Source organism: Scyliorhinus canicula, chromosome 8, assembly GCF_902713615.1.
Source record: "Scyliorhinus canicula chromosome 8, sScyCan1.1, whole genome shotgun sequence".
NCBI classification, from domain to species: Eukaryota; Metazoa; Chordata; class Chondrichthyes; order Carcharhiniformes; family Scyliorhinidae; genus Scyliorhinus; species Scyliorhinus canicula.
The window spans coordinates 82,473,915-82,489,417 of record NC_052153.1 but is presented as its reverse complement, the minus strand read 5'-3'; positions in this window follow the sequence as shown (position 1 = coordinate 82,489,417).

Genomic DNA, 15,503 nt, shown 5'->3' with positions numbered 1-15,503 from the left:
TCCGCACAGACAGTGACCCAAGCCAGAATCAAACCTGGGACCCTGGAGCTGTGAAGCAATTGTGTTATCCACAATGCTACCTTGCTGCCCCAGAGTGGAAAGGTAATTTTAAGAATCAAAGTACAAAAAGCCAGGCCAAAGCACTGGCGTTTTAATTCACTAGGACATGAACATCTAGGAATATTAGGAGACCATTCAGCCCTCTAATCTTGTTCCATTATTTAAAATGATCATGGCCAATCCCTCCCTCAAGGTTTACCCACCTTTGTTCCATATTGCTTGATATCCTTTCTAACAAAAGAATATGACTGATCTCAATCCTGACTATAGAGTGTAGGATAGAGTTCGCCCAAACAATGCAAAATCCGGCATTTCATCACATGAATATAAAATCCTGGCTTTTGCAAGTAGACTAATGTTGGCTGTCTGGCAGTTTCCCTTTGTTCTGCATTTGTATTGTTGCACGCTGGGTGTTCAAGCAACTCATGCAAATATGTGGGCCTAATATCTGGGGCGGGATTCTCCACTAATAGGGCTATGTCCCCACTCCAGTGTGAAAATGCGGGCGAATCACTCTGGACTTTCCTGAAGAAAGTCCAGAGTGATTCTCCTACTTGGAGGGGGCTAGCAGGGTCCCAGAATAGTCCTCGCAGCTCCGGCTACCGATATGGCGTCCTGCACTTCTGGTTGGGGGTCCGCGAATGCGCAAGGCGGTGGCATGCGCGACATGGTGGATGGACCCACACAATGGACCAACACCAGAAAGATAGGCCAACCCCCGAGATCGCGCGCGCCCGCGGATCGGTGGCCCCCAATCGATAGCCTGGCCGTCTGTGAGCCCCCCCGCTCCGGTGAAGGAACCCCACCCACCACAAGACTTGTGGAACCATGAGAGACCCACGCCGTTGGGAACTCGGCCAGTTACACTTGATCGCAATTTTGGAGCGGATTCTCGGAGAATCCCGCTCCAGGTGTGCCTCAGACCTATTCATTCCAGGGTCAAGCAATTTCTAGGCCATTATACATCCAATATTAATCCATCAGCAAATCCCAGAAGTGGCATAAGGTATTGGGGTCCAGCAGAGTGGCTTACCTCCCAATTTGCCATCCAGCCTCCTCCCGCAAGCTACTCCCAAAATTTGGCGGAACAGCAGATGGTGATTTGATTGGCCGAGCAAACAATTTTCATGAGGAATAGAAAATGTACTGATGTGAGAAGCTGCAGCTGGAATCCCATCGCCAGCTTAAATAACAGGGCAGCTGTTTTCCAACGACTTCGGAGTTGATTTATAGAAGAGCACTTTTATGTGCATTTTGTACAAAACATATAGTGTGTAATTGAATAAAAACATGTGCTTCTTTTACGTAGCGGTACTTACAGTAGTAGTTGGTTTGAATGATTTGACCAGGGATATGTCATTCTTAATTCAGCAAGATGCTCCCTGTTTTTCCAAGAATAATATATAAGTATAAACATTCTTAAGAAGAAGGGAATTCTGGAGGAGAGTACTCTAAGTGGGCAATTCTGTACCGTCACTGTTACATACAAAGACATTAAAATAGCTGCATAAAAAGTTGAAAGAACTGCAGACAGAATTATTGGATAGATGTTTAATGTGTTCACCTGGCATTTCTCTATCTGCTATTCGAACTGAAACATTAGAGTATTTATTTTAAGGGGTTAACACCTCTGCTAAAATAGCAGAGCTGGGAATGTCAAGCCAATATGATTTTTTGCCAAGTTTTTGTTCATTGATATATCAATAGTCATAACTAACCTAATATGTGCATAAAATATTACTTGGCTTAAAAGAACACTACATTTCTCACTTCAATGGATCCTCCATAAATTCTCTACCAAAAAAAAGATCCAGTTTCATCTTTATGTTGTAGCCACCTGGGGTGGCCATGTCCCGATTCCAAAATGGACACTCGCAAAGAGTGCAGGGAAAAATGGACAGCACTAGAAAAACAAGCAGGTGCAAGGTTTCCGGTGGATTGGAACTTGCAGAGCCTAGACAGAACTGAAACTACAAGCCATTAGCATAGTAATGAGCTATCTCCGGGGACAAAAAGAAACATTGAAACAATCAGTACCAGGGCAGACTCCCCGGCGCCAGTGGATACTAAACAAAGGCAGGCCAACGGTTACATAGAGCCAGCCCAGCGATCGGGGAACGACCCTGTTATTGGAGAGAATCGATATAAACGATTGGGACATGGTCTAATTAATTGGGACCAAGTCCAGGGTCCGCCCAGAAGGGCGTGAAACCCCTTGGAGTATAAAGCAGAGTCCCCAAGGTCAGTTCGCTCTCTTATTTTCTACATCTTCACCTTCACCTTGGCATTTGGCTCTCAGCGACGAGAGGCCCGCCAAGCATCAGCCAAGTAAGTCTAAGGTCAATGCACGTTACGAGATAGGCGCTCCTAGCTACTTTTCTATACCAGTTCGAAGCCAGCAGTCTCAGAACCGGACAACGGCCATTGTTTCTCTGACTGAGTGGGCCCCCCGAAGCTAAGTATAGGCTTTTAGTAGTAGTTGTAGTTCAGCGAGTAGAGTTTATGCATGAGTAATAATTGACTGTGTGTAAATAAATGTGCATTGATTTCAAACTTACTAACTGGTGTATCGAGTCATTGATCAGTATTCGGCTTTGAACCCTGTGGTGGTATCAGAAAGATACCTGACGACTCTTGAGCAAAGGTAATTAAAACAGAGCAAATTAAGGGAAAGCATAACGAGCAACATTTACTGGCGACATCTGACAGGACTCGACTTAGAAGTGGCCCCCCCACTCCGAGAGAACCCAAAATTTGAATTAGAAATCCAATTGGAAACAGAAGAACCACAAGTGTTTAAACAGTACTGATCAAGCTTCCAGAATTTGGAAGTGTGTTAATGCATGCGTACTAACAGGGATATAAGGTAAACTTGAGAGATTTTGTTGCGTAAATCTGTCAGGAGTTTTTTAGGCCGGAAATTAGCGTAAGCCGTACCCGTGTTTACATCACCGCTTTATCACCCCCTGTTCCACATTTAGTAACGAACCCAGAAATAGGAAAAATGGCAATGAAGGCAATGGAACGCCTTATGAACCCACAGGAATTCGAAGTCACAGCGACCAGCAGAGTAGGACAGTGTCCCGTTTGGGAAGAGGAAATTAGGAAGTACCTCAAAGGGAAAGGATGGCCCCTTTGGAGCGAATTTTGTGCAAATGAAGAAACAGGTCCCGGAAGTATAGGACATACTTGGTGGGAGAACCTGACAGAGATTCACAAGAAGAGCTTGGGAAAAGCTCGTAAGCCGATGGCAATCGTGTCCTGGCTGGCACAATTGCGAGGCACAGAGGAGATCGTTCGGACGCTCCGTAGAAAGATAGAGGAGAGAGATAGAACGAGTAAGGTAGATGTGAGCGAGATAGAGAGAGAGAACAGCGAGTTAAGAGGGAAGTTAGCAGCAAAAAACTGAGAGGTGGATGATGCCAAGAGGGCACATCAGTCTTGTCTGGCGCACTTAAGCAGCTTCCAGACCCAGTATGACAAGGCTACCAGGACACACAACGTGCGGTCTTGGTAAGACAAGAAACAGAGCAGCAGGTAGAAACATTGCAGAAACAGTGCAATGATTTAAAAGCAGCCCTACGAGCACTCCATGCTTCCACAATGGAACAAAGGCAGAGCTCGGTAGACCACGCAAAGTGCCGGAAGCAAATTGCAGAATTGCAATCCCTGCTTTCAGTTCAAAATGGCTTTCAGAACACATTCAGACCCCAACTAGATCAGGAAAACGGCCCAGATTGGCAAGAATTAAATGAAACAGCCCATAGATACGTACATGGAGCATGTGCGCAGAAGAAGCCCCAGAAAAGGAGAGCACCCCAACCCCCCACTGAACAGGCAGAACACACCCCCATGAATCCGGTAACCACCCACTGCAGAGCCACAGCAGAAGGAGACACAGATTTCCTGTACACAACCCCCTTAACCATGACTCAATTACGGGACGCTTGTAAGAAAATCACACCGTTCCTTCCCACTTCAGACCCCCACCAATTCTTTGCGAAGGTTAAACAGTAGGCCACCATGAACGGCCTGGACGAGAGAGAGCAGGTAAAGCTCACAGTTTTGAGCCTCGACCCTTCAGTCGTGGCAGCCCTTCCCGACCCACAGAATGTGGGTCTGGTTTAGCACACGGCTAAATCGCTGGCTTTGAAAACAAACCAAGGCAGGCCAGCAGCACGGTTCAATTCCCGTACCAGCCTCCCCGGACAGGCGCCGGAATGTGGCGACTATGGGCTTTTCACAGTAACTTCATTGAAGCCTACTCGTGACAATAAGCGATTTTCATTCATTCATGTAGGAGGAGGCACCCCAGCAGAGATGCACACAGCAATCCTTGATGCGATTGGCTATAACAGAGGAGACCCGGTAGAAGGCATAAATAGATGGAGGCAAAAGAAAACAGAACACCCCACAGCGTTTGCTGGACGCTTGTGGATTCATTTCACTGCAGTTTCTGGAGAATTAGCCCACGCCCATTTGTCCCCAGATAACATGGCAAAATGGACTTGAATCTTGGTCACTCATGCGACAGAGGCAGGACAGAGAGCTTGCGTGAATTATGACCCCTCAGATGAGGCCCACAATGAGAAATTAGTTTTGAAAAGGTTGTCCCGCGCTTGGGAGCAATCCGTTCAGAACAAGACCAATTTTAAGAAACCCGAGGAAGAGCAGGCAGATGCAGACATGCATACAGTTAGAGCGCACCAGAACCCTGCATGGATAAAGGAGAGTAGGAGCAGCCCACCCCAGCCCAAGTCACAGGAGTGTTACAACTGTGGTCAGTTAGGACACTTTGCACGAGAGTGCAAGGCGCCACAGAAACAGAGAGCCCAACAGATAGGCACCCTAAATAGGAATAGGGCAAAGCCAATACATTGTGTTAGCGCCTGTTCAGACCAAGGAGACATGAACGGCACAGACTGACGGTGTTCGGGCTCCCCAACTTGGGTCTTCGACACCCTTTGGGATAGGTCCGGCCGACCGGTCGTAGCAGCCAAAGTCCGGGGTCAGCCCGTTGAATTTCTTTGGGACACAGGCGGGTCCCGCGCCACACTCAATTCCTCCACGATCAATTCCTCCACGATGTTTCAGAAGGAAACGTGGCCCACAACAGACACCATAACCCTCAGCGGCTTTACAGGCTACTTACAGCAAGGACACATCACAGCCCCTGTACCCATACAAATTGGCAACATCACCACAAAGCACCCCATAGTGTTAGTTGATCTGCCCCACACAGCAGAACACATTTTAGGAATTGACTTTATGAGCTCCCACAACCTTTCATTTGATCCAGTCAACAAATGAGTCTGGAAAATGGCAAAAGCAGCACGAGCCCCCGCCACACTCACAGTAGGAGAATATGCAGATAGGATCAGCTCAGTTGGAGACTACTGGTTTGACCCGAGAACAATTAGTGCAGACAAACAAGTTAGGGCAGTCCTGCAAGAACACACAGCAGCATTTACACAGCACAAGCACGACTGTGGCAGAATGGCTGGCTCTGTGCAGATTACAGGTCCTGACCCCAGACCCCAGAAACAGTACGGATTTCCTCAGGAAGCAGAGGGAGAAATCTCAAAAGTGATAGGTAGCTTGTTAGACCAGGGCATACTGAGATCAGTAGCCTCCACTAATAATGCCCCGATTTGGCCCATCAGGAAACCCGATGGATCATGGCATCTGACCATTGATTACCGGGAACTGAACAAAGTAACCCCAGCAGCAGCCCCCACCGTAGCCACAGGTCCTGAGACCATGCTCAAGCAGGGACTCCAGTCTCGATTCTTTACGGTTTTGGACATTAGTAACGGCTTCTGGTCCATTCCATTGGCTAAAGCATGCCCGTACAAATTTGCCTTCACTTTTAAAGGACAGCAGTATACGTGGACGTGCCTGCCACAAGACTTCCATAACTCCCCCTCCATTTTCCACCAACAGCTGGCAAATGGATTAGCAAAATTGTCCCGCCCCAAATGTCTGGTCCAGTATGTAGACGACCTGCTACTACAGACAGACACAAAAGCAGAGCACATTTCGCTTCTAGCAGAACTCCTAGGACTCCTAAAAGAAATTGGATGTAAGGTTAACCACAAAAAGGCCCAGATCTTGGAAGAAAAGGTGATATACTTGGGAACAGTTATCACACATGGTAAACGTGACATTGAGCAAAAAAGGATTGACTCGATTGTCAAATTGCCCCTTCCCCACAATGTCTCAGCCCTCCGGTCTGGTTGGCTACTGCCGAAACCACATAGACGGTTTCGCCACTAAAGCAGCGCCCCTATCCGACCTTCTAAGAAAAAGGTACCTTGGGAATGGCTTCCACAGCATACAGATGCTGTGGATGCTTTAAAAAGAGCACTCAGCACAGCCCCCGCACTACAGGTCCCAGACCCACTTTCCCCGTACGCTATCGAAGTAGCAAGCACCGACCAAACTCTTTCGGCCCGTGCTCTTCCAGGAACGGCATGACCAGTTAAGACCCGTGGCATACGCCTCCCGAGTGTTAGACCCTGTCGAGCAAGGATTTTCTGCCTGCGAAAGGTACCTGCTCGTAGTTTTTTGGGCAGTACAGTACTTCGCCTACATCACAGGACTCAACCCCATCACCATCCTCACAGAACACACCCCGACACAGCTATTGTTAGATGGCTGACTTAAAGATGGCACAGTCAGCCAAATCCGAGCAGCCCGTTGGACCCTTCTTTTACAGACATGGTTATTTTTGGAACCCCCACAAAAGCGCCCCAGTACATGCAGTTCAGGTCTCACAGACCAACATACAGGATTTAGCCCAAGCACAGAAATAGGATGAGAAACTCAGGGAAGTTTTAAAGGGAACCTTCCCAGCCCCTTATGACAAATTTAAGAATTCCATGACCACCAAGATGGTGTGATTCTAAAAGACAGCCTTTATGTAGTTCCAGAGCAGGATAGGAACCAACTCATTTGTTTGCTCCATGACAATCATGGACATCAGGGAATTGAACCCACTTTAGCCCATCTCAGACCGCTCTGTTGGTGACCAAATTTAAAAGCTGATGTAACACATTACGTTGAGAATTGCTTGATCTGTGCCCAGAACAATCCGGACTTAGCCACACCCGCCCCGTTAATGGCCCATGGACTAATCTCCAGATAGACTTCATAGGACCCCTACCCCCTTGCAGAAACGGTTACAAGTATGTGTTGGTGGTCATCGACAAAATGGGAGGAAGCATTTCCATCGCGCACTAATACAGCAAAGACCACAGCCAAAATACTAACCCACCACATCTTTACAAGATGGGGCCTCCCCCGTAGCATAGAGTCCGATCAAGGCTCCCATTTTACAGGACGAGTTATGTAAAACGTCCTCACAATTTTTGGAATTACTCAAAAGTTTCATATCGCATGCTGCCCCCAGTCAAGTGGTATTGTTGAACGCTTGAATAGGACACTAAAGGCCTCCCTTAGGAAAATGGTTCAGCAGAACAATAGCACCTGGGACTCAGTTCTCCCATTTGCGTTAATGTTTTTACGAAACACGGTATCCACGTCCACAGGATACACCCCCCACACTCTCATGACCGGATGCCCCGTGAAAGGAATGGAATATTTATTAGGCTTAGATTTGACCAGCCCCGCAGTGATAGCCATCACACACAAAAACGCTGTACAGCAAATGTGAAGGCGGCCGAACTCGCAGCCGCCGTGAGAATGGGCACAAGGGAGAAACAAAGCAAGGCTTGTTTCGATAAGACAGTGCATACCACTGAGTTTGAAGTAGGGCAGCAAGTGATGCTTTCCCTATACAACCCGAGCACATTCCTGTCACCAAAGTACTCAGGTCCGTACTCCATTTCGGACAAAGTAAGCCCCTCTGTCTACAAGATAAAATACCCAAATGGAAAGTCTGCATGGTTTCACATAAACCAGCTCAAGGCTTATGGCTCGCAGAGCAACCACTCACACCACATCCTGCTCGCAGCAGCAGACGACCACGCCCCACCCACAGAAAATGCATTCCTACCCTCCCCCAGCCAGTCCAGCCCATCTTCAGACTCAACTTTGACTCCGCCCCCTGACACATGACTCCGCCTCTCCCCGCCCCCAGATAGCAGCGACAACGACTCCCCGCCCCCAGACTGCGAGAGCACTGATGACAGCCACAGCACACCACGTTACTATCCCCCTGCACCAGGCCCCACTCCCAGCGACTCCGAGTACAATTCAAGTGATCCCTTCGAGATCACATACATTAAAGCCCCTGGCCCAGACACACCGCCCGATGATTACGGACTGAACTCCAGTAGCTCTAACCTAGACACACGAATCTGGCACCGAGACAAGTCATTCAGGCTCATCAGGAACGATGAGATGGACCCCAAGTCCCCCCATGCAGCTTTGGCAGGGTTACTACAGTCAAGAGTATGGCAGCCGGGAGAAGATGATGACATTGAGTCTGACTCCCACCACGCGAATCCCTTTGCGACCCTGTTAGCAACTGAAAACTGAGGTGCCCACATGATGTTTAAAAAGGAACCGCTAGAGAGATACGGTGTCCTTTCTGATGGAACCTGCACGATATTTGTTGCATGTTTGTTTGTATGTGTTTGTTCAGTGTTTAGAATTTAAACAGCTTTTCACAGCCTCACGCCACCACTCCTTTAACACCCCCTGGCAGTTAATCGAACATGTTTGTCCACGGACAGCCACCTACGCAGAAACCTCTGAGAAGTTGCCCAAAAACAGTTCGTAGCTGCTCTTCTAATTTGAGGTTAGGAGAGGCAGTACTGCAACCCACCACGACAACTACATTTTTGCCCGTTCTTGCCGGTTACTCAGGCAGTGGAGAAACGGCACTTATCCCCGCCCTGCCTGAAGACCCCCCTCTGGTCAGCTAAGCTCGGGCAGAGCACATTCCGTCCTACCCGGGGATTCCAGCCAATTCTTACCCGCCGCGGCCCATACGCACCTCATTTTGGCTCTTTTATTTCAAAAGACTTTGTTTTGTTTTATAGTGACCCTTCGGTTGCTTTCCTCATGCTATTTACATCCTCAAACATTGGGATGGTAAATCGCACAGGCTGCTAGACGGCTCGCACTGTGTCACTATTTTTCAAGAATGTCTTGTCCAGAAATTCGGTTTTAAAAAAAATGAGGGAGTCACAGATGGTGACCAATTATAAAGGGTAATTGGCAATAAAGGACAGAAAGACAAACACACAAGATCTTAAGCAAGATAATGACAGATATTATGCTTGTGTTCACAGAATTCCAGAAGAAGCCAAGAAGAGAAGAAAGAAGAGAAGAGAAGGAAAGATGACATTAGCAGGATCCCTTTGGTTGCGCGCGAACGCTAACCCCCTCACCCCCAACCCACAGGCCGTCAATGATTCACTTCCCCACAGTACTCAGAGACCAGCAACAGTCAACAGTACCCCGACCTGGTGTGATATGTTTATCACTTGGTATTCCCTCTCATATGTCGTTGAAGCACTTTTAGCACTGGCGATACTTTGCAGTATCGTGCAGACCATTCAAATGAAGAAATGGCGAAGGAGAGCCTACCGCTCTCGCACCCCGGTATACAGAATCAGATCCCTATTTTCGGTTTCCAGCAGACCCCTGAACCCCTTGACATGGATTAAAGTGCGTTCGTTTTTTGTTTTGTGTGTGTTCGTTTGTTGAATAAAGAAATGTGAACTCTGTGTTTGACTGCCAAACCAGAGAAATTTGAATGCTGCTATTTTTGTACAGTTAAAATGTTAGTATATTTTTGAATTGTTTGAGTGAGGTTAGTTTATTGAGAATAGTTAGGGGTTCCGGTTTTGTTATTTTGTAATGCATCTCCTTAATGACATAGCGCCCCCATAGAGTTTTGATATTGTGTGTATGTAAAATTGTTTACTTAAAAATATGTTGCATAGTTAGGGTCAGAGTAGAGCCTAGCCATGGGTGTCCGCTTGGTCAGGGAACTAAGACATCGCAGTAATGTGATCCTTCATGCTTCGCGTTGAGGATCACAAGGAGGGAGTGTAGCCACCTGGGGTGGCCACGTCCCGATTCCAAAATGGACACTCGCAAAGAGTGCATGGAAAAATGGACAGCACTAGAAAAACAAGCAGGTGCAAGGTTTGCCTGTGGATTGGAACTTGCAGAGCCCAGACAGAACTGAAACTACAAGCCATTAGCATAGTAATGAGCTATCTCCGGGGACAAAAAGAAACATTGAAACAATCGGTACCAGGACAGACTCCCCGGTGCCGGTGGTGACTAAAGAAAGGCAGGCCAACAGTTACCCAGAGCCCGCCCAGCGATCGGGGAACAACCCCGTTATTGGAGAGAATCGATACAAACGATTGGGACATGGTCCAATTAATTGGGACCAAGTCCAGGGTCCGCCCAGAAGAGCGCGAAACCCCTTGGGGTATAAAGCAGAGTCCCCAAGGTCAGTTCGCTCTCTTATTTTCTACATCTTCACCTTCACCTTGGCATTTGGCTCTCAGCGACGAGAGGCCCGCCAAGCATCAGCCAAGTAAGTCTAAGGTCAACACAGACTACGAGATAGGCGCTCCTAGCTACTATTCTATACCAGTTTGAAGCCAGCAGTATCAGAACCGGACAATGGCCATTGTTCCTCTGACTGAGTGGGCCCCCCGAAGCTAAGTATAGGCTTTTAATAGTAGTTGTAGTTTAGCGAGTAGAGTTTGTGCATGAGTAATAATTGATTGTGTGTGTAAATAAATGTGCATTGATTTCAAACTTACTAACCGGTGTATCGAGTCATTGATCAGTATTTGGCTTTGAACCCTGTGGTGGTATCAGAAAGATACCTGGCGACTCTTGAGCATAGGTAATTAAAACAGAGCAAATTAAGGGAACGCATAAAAAGCAACAATGTTCATGTTGGAAGTTTTGCACCCAAAATGTTAAAGTCTATCTCATGGAATAGCCTACATTTTGCTGGTCGCATGATCTTCTGGCCCACAGCCAGTCTGAAATTCCAGATAGTCAGAATCTATAAAGAGAAAAAACAGGTGAGTAGCTTTCATTGGGTGAAGATAGTCAGTATTTTTACCCCCAGATTATCTGCATTTCTAGTTTTTCCCTTTTTATTCTTGATTCCGATTAAATAAAATTACTGTTGGTGACATTAGTGCACAAACTAACAGATTGCTACGACATTCCTCTCCCCACTATTTTAAATATATAAACAAATATGTGAATGCTTCAACTAAAATAATAGTTTAAGAAATGCCACTTGAACTTCTGTCTGCTCCAGGATACAGTCAGGTACTCCCTTCTGAGTGTCCTGTTCACAAGAGCATAAACCGTAGGTTTGATTTTTTAAAATGTCGTAGAATAATTTGATCAATATGTCTTTATGCAGAAGTTGGGGAGTGCTTTGAATGAGAAGTACAGTGGCAGACATTATTTTTCATTTGCATTGTATCAGTAAGGTATGAACCACACTATCCAATCACAGTAGTAAATCTTTTTAATTGGCTCAAAAACTAAAGATTGCACAAAGCCTTCTTAGAACACAAATAAATTGTTTTTTTTCCCCCAGCAATAATTAACTTAGTGTGAACTCATAGATGATAAATGGATTGACAATGGACCACAATGGATTGTATGAATGAAATGCATCCCTCTTTGCACCCACACTGCAGGAATGCTCATTAATATATATGCCACTATATTGTCTCGGGTTGTTTAATTAAATCCTCTGCAACACCTCCAGATTCTGTCATTCTGAAGCAGCTGAGCTAAAGATGAACCTCTTTTTGATTTTAGTTTTGAATGTGCTCCAATGTTGGGTGTTCAGGAATTTGAACATCCTGCTCCCAAAAAATTGGAAGCTGGTGTTCAGGGCTCAATGGTGAGGAAAATTTGTTATGTCGACCGTGAATAAAGTTGCTATTCAATACCAACTTTCGATACACATAGCACAAGTAAATATAATCATTGTGCCACAGGAAATGCAATGGGAATGAACTTCCACAAGCTGATCTGGCTTCAATGTGAGTCCTGTCCCAAATCTCACAGATGAGTTTATTCAAATCTTAGAGCTGGTCATGCATGCCTGTATTGGCATTAGAGGGGCACCAATCCAATGCACATGCAGGACTTCGGAATAGCACCTGGCAGAAAGACAGAATGCCTAAAAATCTGGATGTTTGCAGTTATTTTGTTAATGCTGTGTAACTAATGGTCTCCAAGCCAAACAGCCGAAGTATTAAAGATGCGTTAACTTTGTACCTTTGTTCAAAAAGCGAGTGAGGGATAGAGCAAAAAGTTACACATCAGTCAGTCTGACTTCAGTAATGGGCAAATTATTTGAATCAATTCTGAGGGACAGAATAAACCGTCAATTAGAAAGGCATGGATCAATCAAGGATAGTCAGCATGAATTTCTTAAGGAATGGTCACGTCTGATTAATTTGATTGAATTTTTTGAGAAATTAATAAGGAGGATTGATGAGGGTAGTGTAGTAGACATGGTCCACGCGAATTTTAGCAGGCATCTGACAAGGCTGCATATGGCAGACTGGTTAAACAAAATCCCATGGAATCTGGGGAAATGTAGCAAGCTGGATACAGGTTAGGCTCAGTGGAAACAAAGAGCAATGCTTGATGGATGTTTTTGTGACTGGAAAGGTCTTTCTAATGGAGTTCCGCAGGTCTCAGTACTAGATCTCTTGCTTCTTGTGCTATAACTTAATGATTTGGACATAAATATACGGTAATGGGGCTGGTTTAGCACACTGGGCTAAATCGCTGGCTTTGAAAGCAGACCAAGGCAAGCCAGCAGCACGGTTCAATTCCCGTACCAGCCTTCCCGAACAGGTGCCAGAATGTGATGACTAGGGGCTTTTCACAGTAACCTCATTGAAGCCTCCTCGTGCCAATAAGCGATTTTCATTTCATTTCATTTCATAATGATCAAGAAGTTGCCGAAGACACAAAAGCTAGCCGCTCAGTAGATAGCGAGGAAGATTACTGTGGACTGCAGGAAAATATCAATGGACTGGCCAGGTGATGCAGTTGACGAGGTCGAACAAGGCAAAAGATTATACAATAAATGGGAGATAATGAGAGATGTAGAGAAAATGAGGGACTTTAGAGTGAATATTCATAGACACCTGAAGGTAGCAGGACAGGATGATGAGGTTGTCATAATATCCACATAAGTATATGATGGTGCACAGACAGGCACTGAGTGACACACAGGATGACCAATGAACACACAGAACACAGCAGCCAATCACCAGAAAGGACACAGCCACTATAAAGCCAGAGGGCACTAGTTTTCCCGTTCTCTTGGGATGCAGCCTCTGAGACAGCCAGAGTCTGTGAGCAACAACTAGAACATCCACCATGTGGTAGTAAGATAGTCTGGTCAGGTTAGCCTCAGGTCTCCAGTCAACTCAGCATAGTGTCAACCCACAGTTAAAGTATGTTTAATAGTTAAGAGTTCAATAAAATAGAGTTGCATTTATTCAAGTGTTGGAAGCCTGTCTCTCTCACTGCTACAGTAAACGCAGTCCTCGCAGACCCAGCTTACCCAACACATCAGAGGTGATTAAGAAGGCATATGGAATCATTTCATTTATTAGCCAAAGCATAGAATATAAGAGCAGAGAGGTTTATTGTCACGTGTCACAAGGTACAGTGAAAGGTATTGTTCTACGTACAGTCCAGACAGATCGTTCCATACATGTAAAACATAAGCTGTGGGACTCTCCTTGGCGGGATCTTCCGCTTCACCAACAGCACATCCAGCAGGTTTCCCAACGGCGTGAGGTGGCCACAATGGGAAACCCCATTGGCTGGCTGCAGGAACGGAGAATCCCACTGCCAACAGGGGAGAACCACCTTGGAAAACGGGGCTGGCAGGACGGAGAATCCTGACCAGGACATACAATAGATATACAATGTAAATACATAGACAGAGGCAACAGATAAGCATACGAATATAGTACTACTCAGTGGAGAAGGTGCATGGAGAGATCAGTTCAGTCTATAAAAGAGTCATTCCGGAGTCTTGTAACAGCGGGAATGAAGCTGTTTTTGAACCTGTTAGTGTGTGTTCTCAGACTTTTGTATCTCCTGCCTGCTGAAAGAGGTTGGAAGAGAGAATAACCCGGGTGGGAGGGGGCTTTGATCATGCTCCCGCTTTCCCAAGGCAGCTGGAGGTGTAGACAGAGTCAATGGATAGCATGCAGATTTGCGTGATGGCCTGGGCTGTGTTCATGACGTTCTGTAGTTTCTTACTGTCTTGGGCTGAGCAGTTGCCATACCAAACTGTGATGCAGCTAGATAGGATACTTTCTATGGTGCATCTGTAAAGATTGGTAAGAGTCAATGTGGACATGCCAAATATCCTTCGGTTCCTGAGGAAGTATGGGCCCGATTGTGCTTTCTTGGTCATAGCGCGATGTGGGTGGACCAGGGCAGATTGTTGGTGATGTACACACCTAGGAATTTGAAGCTGTCAACCATCTGCACTTCAGCATCATTGGTGCAGAGAGGGATGTGTGTAATACTATGTGCAGTTCTGGTCACCTTATTACAGAAAGGATGTCACTGCATTAGAGACGATGGAGGAGATTTACGAGGATGTTGCCAGGACTAGAAAATTTCAGTCATGAGGAAAGATTGGATAGGGGGGGGGGTTATTCTCCTTGGAACAGAGGAGTCCGAGGGAAGATTTGATTGAAATGCACAAAATTGTGAGGGGCCGAGATAGAATGGATGTAAAGGACCTATTCACTTTAGCAGAGAGGTCTGTGACTAGGGGGCACAGATTTAAAGTGATTGATATAAAGATTGGAGGGGAGGAAAAATCTTTTCATCTAGGGGGTTGTGGGTGCTCTGGAATTCACAGTCAGAAAGGGTGGTGGAGGCAGAAACCCACTGTAGTGATATGTATACATACAGACATGCAAAGGGATAATGATGACTCTTAGTGTAACACAACCACTAAAGGGCAACACTAGATTCCACTATATATATATATGAGAACTCAAAATATGGGTCTCTTCCAACCAGCAGTGACATCATCAGCAAACAATAGAACTTCAAAGCTCACAGGATCGATGGATAAAGCTCAAGCTCCTCAACACCTAAGGATAACCAGTAACTTAAATAGCTGCTGGCAGAGCAAGATCAACTATTCTTGGTAATCTGGTTTTGCAAGTAAGTGGACAAGAAGGTTTCAGATACATAATTCAGAAGCAGAGTCCAGGACAGGAAGGACACAACTTTCCATTTTGTGCTCTGAGGAGCACCCATTCTGCTGTAGACCTCACAAAGGAAATCCTTCCACTTACCTGGAGTGCCAACTTGACCTCCCCACTACATCCTGACCCACTACATTCTGGAAGGAAAGAAACAGTTAAAATGCCATGGCAGTCTATTGATGCAATAGGACCTTGTTTTGCATCAAG